This window comes from Grammomys surdaster, unplaced genomic scaffold, assembly GCF_004785775.1.
Source record: "Grammomys surdaster isolate TR1022 unplaced genomic scaffold, NIH_TR_1.0 126198, whole genome shotgun sequence".
Classification (NCBI taxonomy): domain Eukaryota; kingdom Metazoa; phylum Chordata; class Mammalia; order Rodentia; family Muridae; genus Grammomys; species Grammomys surdaster.
The window spans coordinates 1,039,309-1,047,345 of record NW_021621003.1 but is presented as its reverse complement, the minus strand read 5'-3'; positions in this window follow the sequence as shown (position 1 = coordinate 1,047,345).

Here is an 8,037-nt window from a genome sequence, read left to right as displayed (position 1 = left end):
CTTCTACCACCCTGATGTCCTGTATTTCAAACCATGACTCCAAATAAACTATTCTTTCTTTAAGTTGCTTCTCTGAACTTAGTCATATAGCAATGGAAGAAGTAAGAAGATACACATTTCTAGTCCCTTTGTAGAGTCCTGAGGATCATTTCACACCCACACATGGCAAACATTAACTTCAAACCTCTGACCTAAAACTCAACTTCTGCTCAGGTTGTATTTTTCACCCTTTGCTTCGCAACATAATAGTTAAATTTTGTTTTAATTTTATAATGGAGGTTTTTTAAAAAAATATTTTTGTTGTTTAAACATAGGCATGACTAAGATATGCCATTTCATTGTTACATTCTCTAGAGTCTCTAGTTCACTGACCACCATGTAGACTAGCAAGGGCTAGGTTTGGGGGTGATCTAAAACATCACAATTGAGAGGTCACGAGTGAGAGAGGGCATCAAGGTTGAAGACAGGATATCCTACCTGCCTGGTCCTGAGCTGGACCCTGGGCTGAAGATCAACAGTGAATGAGGATCAGTCAACTTTTGGCCAAGTGGAAATGAAACCACATGATTATTGTTGCCTCCCCACTGGCCCTGCTAGCTTCCTTACTGCCAGGTTCTTGTATTTAAGAAGTCTTCTCGGGGTTTTGTGTGAGTATTTACAGCATGGATTTCTCTTGCCTTAGCTGGTAGACTGAGACACTGGTAGAGACAGTCACTTTAAATTTAAATATTTGTAATTGATGACCTTTATTGACTGTACCTGCTGTGTGTTCCTATGCCCAAGCTTTTGACATTTCATGTGTTTCCATATTGTGTTAGCATAATTGTATCCTTCAGTTCGTAATGTTTCATACATGCCAATCTTTATTGACTAGTTCTCAGTTGTCAAAACCCTTTCAGCTCAACCATCTCTGTGTTACTGTTTACAGTCAACTCTACTGTAGGCCAGCTTACTATTGTAAAATTAGAAGAGTGTTAGGGATTCCAGAAATCTTGAATTCTCCCCCCTTACTCATCCCAACCATTCAGATACTATATCATACTTGATATGTGGTCAGATGCTTTATATTCCAAGTCTTAGACAATTGTAGCCTGCAAGGAACAGTGAAAGAGATGCAGAGTAGCCTCACAGATTGTGTGGCAGAAGTAGATTAAAAGGGGAACTGAGGGAGGGAGAGTAAGTTGGGATGACTTCTGTCTTTGGAACTCTTTGGGCAATTCATCTTGTCTTGACACGTACATGGCTTACTCTGTTGGGGAGCACTTTGTAATAGCTGGGCATGGCTCCATACACCTGCCTCTAATGACTCCCTTGGAAATTACATCTTATTTTAAAGCCTTGGTATGCCTTTGATAGCCTAGACCACTTCCGAAATATTAAGCCAGGAAAGAAGTCATTAACTAGATAATAGAAACTTTGCCAATAATAGTGAAAGAAATGGAAGCAGCTTAGAGCAAGACAGATCAATGTGAGACCCACCTGCCCACTTTCTAAGAAACAGCAACAGGAAGATGTCTGGCTGTTGAGTGAAACCCAGAGCAGCAAGCAGGCAAAGCAGCAGGGTCAGATCAGGAAGTTTCTGAAAATCTTTGCTGTTTTCCATGTTTGTGTGTGTGTGTGTGTGTGTGTGTGTGTGTGTGTGTGTGTGTGTGACCAACTTTATTTTTTTTAGTTAAGGAATCAGCCAGCAGAGGGCTCTCAAAGGAGCTTAGTTCTCTTAAATATTTATGTGGCATCTTTGAGCTTTTAGTTCTTTTCTGTATTAAAGGATTCGAAAAGGAAAACAAAAACAAAATCAAATGAGCGAACTGGTAAAACAGCAGGCTAAAGCCTCAGCGTGTATCACTAACACTGACTCACAGAGAACAAGGTCTGTAGGTGGCCAATGGCCGCAGCCTGCAGGGCCTATTTCCTGTTCCCAGCTGTAGATGGTACTGAGGTTCTCACTTCTTTGTTTTCCAAGGAGGAGATGGATAGTGATGATTTGTGTAAATAAACATGTGACATGTTGGAAATACACTGAATACAAAAGGTAAGCCCTTTCCAAATAGGTTTTATTATTACTACTTTGGATTTATTTACTTTATGCATAGCTGTATGAATGTTCTGCCTGCACATGAGTATGTACACATGTCCATGCAGGTGTCTGCAGAGGCTAGGATATCAGAACTGGAGTTACAGGTGGTTATGAACTGCTCTGTGTGGATTTTGGGAATCAAAGCCAGGTCCTGGGCAAGAGCAGCAAGTGCTTTTGAACTATTGAGCCATCATCTCCACTTTTCTCCCTTTTTAAATAGTTATAAAGACATTTACCAATAAATTGAATCAATATGAATAAAAATTGGTCACATATAAGGGCTGTGTTATCTCTGTTCCTCCCATGTCAGGGGATTACCAGGTTCTTAAATTCTCCACTTCTGGTCATCTGCAGTTAGCTGTTCCATATTTGTATGAAGTCTATGTGCGTGGTTTTGGATTGCATTTTGTGTGACTTTAGTGGTGGGGACTAATCGTGTGTGTGTGTGTGTGTGTGTGTGTGTGTGTGACCTTGTGCATGGTAGGTAAGTATTTTATCACTGAGCTGCACTCCCAGCCTTAGAACTGTTGAAGAGTACAAGACCTTTCAGTAAGGGATTCAGAGAACAGAACACTAGAAACATCATTTTCCTCCTTACTGTGAGCCTGGATTTCATACCAACATCTTTTGCTTCATTTCTGGACCTCCCTAATTTTGAGGTTTTCTCTGATAAATTCCAGGGCAAAATTAAATGTTTTCTTGAAGCAAATGGGCACTTTAGAGCCCCTTTATTTAGCCTCTGGATTGTTGGCCATCACTCTGGAATAGAGTCACACCATTGTCATGCTTTGTAGATGTGTGGCGTGTCAGGGAGCTGGTTCCTTACGGTGCATATGCTCATGGACATCTGTTCTTTGGGAAACTGTTCTGACTTCATGTTATTCCACCAAAGTGCTCAATTCCACCCTCACAGAGGTGGAGTGTATACTGTCATGACTGTCAGATTCCTTATGGGGATCCATTTCATACTAGCGAGGTGTGAAATATTAAATACTTCTGCTCTTGCTAAATTGAAAGATTGCATACTTTAGCTACTAATGTGTGTGTCTGTTATAGGCCCTTACGTCTATTTTTCTAACACTACCATAATCACGCTAGAGGGTTTTTATTATTGTTATTTTTGTTTGTTTTTGTTTTTTGGTGTATCTTGTCTTATTCCTTTACCTTCAGACGACTTGTAGCTTTGTTTAGAATGTGCTTCTTGAAGATAGTATAGAGGTGCTCCTGGCTCCTCTCCAGGCTCTCCATTTCCAAACATAAACCAGCTTATCAACTACTTACATTTAGTATGGCTTTTGGTACCTTTGGGCTTTAATCTGTGATCTTATTGTTTGAATTTCTTGGTTTTTATTAGCCTTTTTTTTCTGAATTAAAAAAAAACGACTAGATTTTTCTTCATCTTACTGGCTTTTAGTTTAGTGGTGGTGACAGTTTATACCCCCGCCCCTCTCTGTGTGTGTATGTGTGTGTGTGTGTATGTGTGTGTGTGTAGAGTAGGCTGGCCATCAAGCCTAGTCATGAAACTCACTGTCTTCACCTCCCCAGTGCTGGGTTAACAGATACACCACTTTGCTGTACTTTTTAAAATGTAGGTTCCAGGGATTGAACTCTGGTCACCAGGCTCTGTGGCACGAGTGCTTTTAACCTGCAGAGCCATTTCACTGGCTCCCATAGACAATTTCTTTATCACTCTTGCACATTGCTGTCATGTGTCTAGGTGAGTCTGCGACCAATGGATGAATGACATTTGTTCATCATTGAACAATAAGTTAGCTGTACATGGAAGTTGTAGCCGCTAGGGCCTATGTAAAATATTAAGGCCTAGATGGAATGTTAATGCCTAAGTAAAATGTTAAGGCCTAGATAACAGCTTCCTGGCTAGCTTCCCATTATAAGTAAGCTTTCTCGTATGTTTTTGCTGTTACTAGGAAAATTTCTAATGCCAAGATTGATTATATATTCTGTTATGTTCTGTGCCCTTGGAAACCAATCATGACAGATGTCAGAACTGTTTTGTATAGTTACCCACAATAAGCTTGGATCTGAACCAACCACCCAACCTACTTCCTGCACCTATATATAAGTTTTTATGGTATTTGCCTTTATAAACTGCCCCTGGGATGGATCCCAACATAAGAGAGACACTTGCACCAATATTAGAAATTATTTGAAAATAGACCTCCATTTTGAGTAGTGGTAAAGTGAAGTGGAAACTTCTGGTTTCTCTGGAAAGTCAGCTATGTCAAATGATGCTTTGCTGGGGCACACAGGTGAAAGGATGCTAAAGCAGACACATGAAAGGACACATGATGTTAGAAGGAATATAAATACAACCCAACAGACAGTGGATGATGCTGGATGGTATTGGTACACTTTACCATTGTTTATTGGTCACTGTCATGACTCCACCAAGAGAAACAGACCAAAATGCTTCTGGTAGTGTTCTGGCAGCCTGTTGCTGCTTCTGAGGACTCAGGCCAATTGGCAGAGTCAAGTGGAAGTTTTTGATTATGTCAGCTGCTACAGACTCACTTGGAGTTTTAATAAGACAAAGCCATGAAAAGTTTTGCTGAGGCAAGACCCGTGGAAGGTAAGACCCATGGGAGGACATGTGATGTTCAGAGATAGTATAAATAGAACTCAAAGGAGAGCTTGCATAGCTAGCTTGTCAGTGCTTTGTTGGTCTTGAGTCTTCATCTTCACTTCACTTCATTGAGAGTATGGCAGAGAATTTTTCTCTGCAGGTGTCCCTGCTGGTCCTGTTCAATCTTGCTGACTTGCACTGATTTGGTGGAGGCCTGGCTGTTTCTGCTAGGCTGTGCCACCACTGCTGATTCATGTTTTCTATGACACTACTGAACTGAACTGTTGGTATTCTGACAATTGGATTACTTCTAAACAGCAAACATCAGAGCCTTGCCACTTCTTCTGGATCAACCAGCCATTGCTAATTTGTGTGAACTGAACTCATGATAGCCTGACAATGCAGCTTGGATTAGCTCCAAAGAACAATTTCTAAACAGGTCCACTTCCCTGTGTCCTAATAACCTTTCTTTTCTACTACCTCTGGTGGGTGGTGGGCTAGAAGAGAAGTTAAAGCATTTAAGAACCCTTATTAAAAATAGGGTTTGAAAAAATCTAAGCCTACAGTAAAGTTTAAGTTCCCAAGACCTCCCTTAGAACTGACATTCTACTTGGCAGAAAGTGTATGTATGTAGATAACTGACATCCTGCTTGGCAAGTTAAGACATGAATGTTAGACAAGTCCCATCCTTGTAGACAAGTTAAGACATGAATGTTAATACCCCAACCAATAGAAACAGGATAAATTCATGACAAAGACATTTTCCTAAGGAAATCCTCTATCCCCAAATCCTGATTGGTAGAATAACTTGGCACAGATGTTTGTGGATTTTAGGCTTAAAAGCCCTGTAGGATCTTAACTCAATGTCATGGTTCAGTTCCTGAATCTGGACCATGGCCCTCGTCAAGTGGTCCTAGGGTGTATGTTCAATAAACTATCCCTGTCTTACTGAGACTGGTGTTTGTGTGACTTGTGAGGTGATTCCTGGACCCCAACATCATCGACTCCTTTACACACATCCCACCAAGTAGTTCCTATTCTGCCACTCTTTAGCTAGATTCCCAAGTTGACGAGTGCTTTTTCAAAACTACCTGACCAGGAGGGAAGCATGATAGAAGGGAAGTTAGTGTGATAAAATGTATAGCAGCTGATGTAAGCTAAAGTTACTTAGACAACTTACACTCTAGACTGTTTCTAGCTTGCAGTGACATTGTGTGAAAGACAGAGCTTTCTTAAACACTCCTGCACCCAGACTTGACAGCCTTCTGCACTAATGATGCCCCACAATAGAATGGATGGATTACAGACTTACTGTGGCATCTTAAATGTACCTTCACTACTTGCCACTGAACCTAACTACTTGAGCTGAGTCCTTGGAAGGAGAAAGTTAAATGCTAATTCTCCACATGTGTGTCATGACCTGCATGCCACTTCCCCCAAATGAAAGAATGTTATATTTGGACATATTTGAGAATTAAAATACTTATTAACAACAAGAAATAACTCACTACCAGCCCAGTGTCAGAATACCACCTCTAAAACAAGAGGAGGAACTCCAAATCTTGATTGCTGTTAACTTTTTGTCCACACAACAGGTGATTCTAACCTCAGGCCTGCACCCAGCACTGCTGTTCCCATTCATGGCCACTCTGTCTGGGATGGAGCTGTCTGTCTGGGAGGGGACAGAGTTTGCCCAGCTGTTTCCAGGCCCAATGATGACAATAGAATTTGTCTCCACTCTCTGTAGCTCTCAGGTGCTTTGAGCCTCCCCTATGCTCACAGTCTGGCTGTCAGACTGTTTTTTCCATCCTCTTAAAAAAAAAAAAAAAAAAGAAAAACTCCATAGAGCACTTTCCCTTTCCAGTATGCTCCTGCACTTTCAAAACAAAACCAGATACCAAAAGAAAACTGGAGAACAGATAAAAGTGTGGGATGCTGATCACCATTTGAGTTCTTAGATGTGAGTTTGGTAAAGAAGAGAAAGGCCCCTGGCTCACAGCAAGTTGATTGCTTTTAGTTAACAATGGTCAACCCTGAAGGAAAGTTCTGGCATTTCACTTAGCCTCTCTGTGTGTCAGTGCCCTTGTTGTTAGATGGAGACGTTAATATTGGCCCACAAAGCTTCTGTGAGGATCAGTCATCCCTGGCACATATGCACAGTTCATGCATACCAGTGCTTACTCCCGCCGTTATTATCCTTTTCAGATTCTGGAATACAAAAAAAAAAAGCAGCTATAGAGCTACAGAGCAAGCAAATCAGCTCTCTCACAGAAGGCTCTGTGATTGAGTCTCTCTGCAGCAAACACATCTTGATGAGGTTTTGGAAAATACTTTGCGCTATGGAGTCTTCATAAGCATATAGTATATCTTCTGGACCTTACAGTGGTGTTGGATTGAGGTCATCCACTTAGATGTGCACATTCCAAGAACCTTTGAGACGTTTCCTTCCTTACTGTATAATGGGCTATAAAGACTTGCAAAATGAAGGGAGTGTAAGCAATTGCAGAGCTGGGGCAATACAAGCGCCTCCAAATCGACCAGGCGACAAAACACACAATTTATTCACAAACATCATTATCAGATGATAATGAACTTGGTGTCACACTGGGGAATGCAGTTATCAATGACATAGGGAGAGGTTGTGGTCCATGCTCTAGTCCATGGCCAAGTGAGTTTGTAGAATAATATTTTGTCTAATTTTGTGTGACACATGCTGGTGCCTATTTGTGCTTTTTGGTTTTTGTTTTGATTTTTTAAAAAATTATTTAGTATTATTATTTATTTTCTATGTATATGGATGTTTTACTTGGAAGTATGTTCATGTACCACATGCATGCAATGCCTGCAGAGGTCGAAAGAGGGCATCAGATAGATCCTCTGGAACTGGAGTTACAGATAGTTGTGAACTGCCATATGGGTACTGGGAGCCTAACCTGGGTCCTTTGCAAGAGCAACACATGCTCTTCACTGCTCAGTCATCTCTCCAGCCCCTGATGTCATTATCTTGAATGCTGAGAGTTTCCCTTCCTATTTCAAGATTTCATATACACCATAATGTGTGAAGACACCAGGGGTATTTTGAATTTGTTTAACCTCTGAAAGGGTCTTACCCTTTTGAGAAGGCTGGGAGTCAAACAACCTAGTATGGATGACTGTCCTTTGGTACAATTAAGCTTCTTGTCTAGCACAAGAAGTATAGAAAGGAAGTAGAGAAAACTGGAAATTACAAGAAGCACAGGCCCATTACCTTCCATCCTTGGAAAATGTTCTTAGAGACTGGTTTGAAGAAACTGAGTGTCAAATTTAGGTGGCACTTTCCTCTATTGTTTTCTTTTGTGAAATTTCTTAGTGAAGACTTCAAATGATGTTTTTGTTT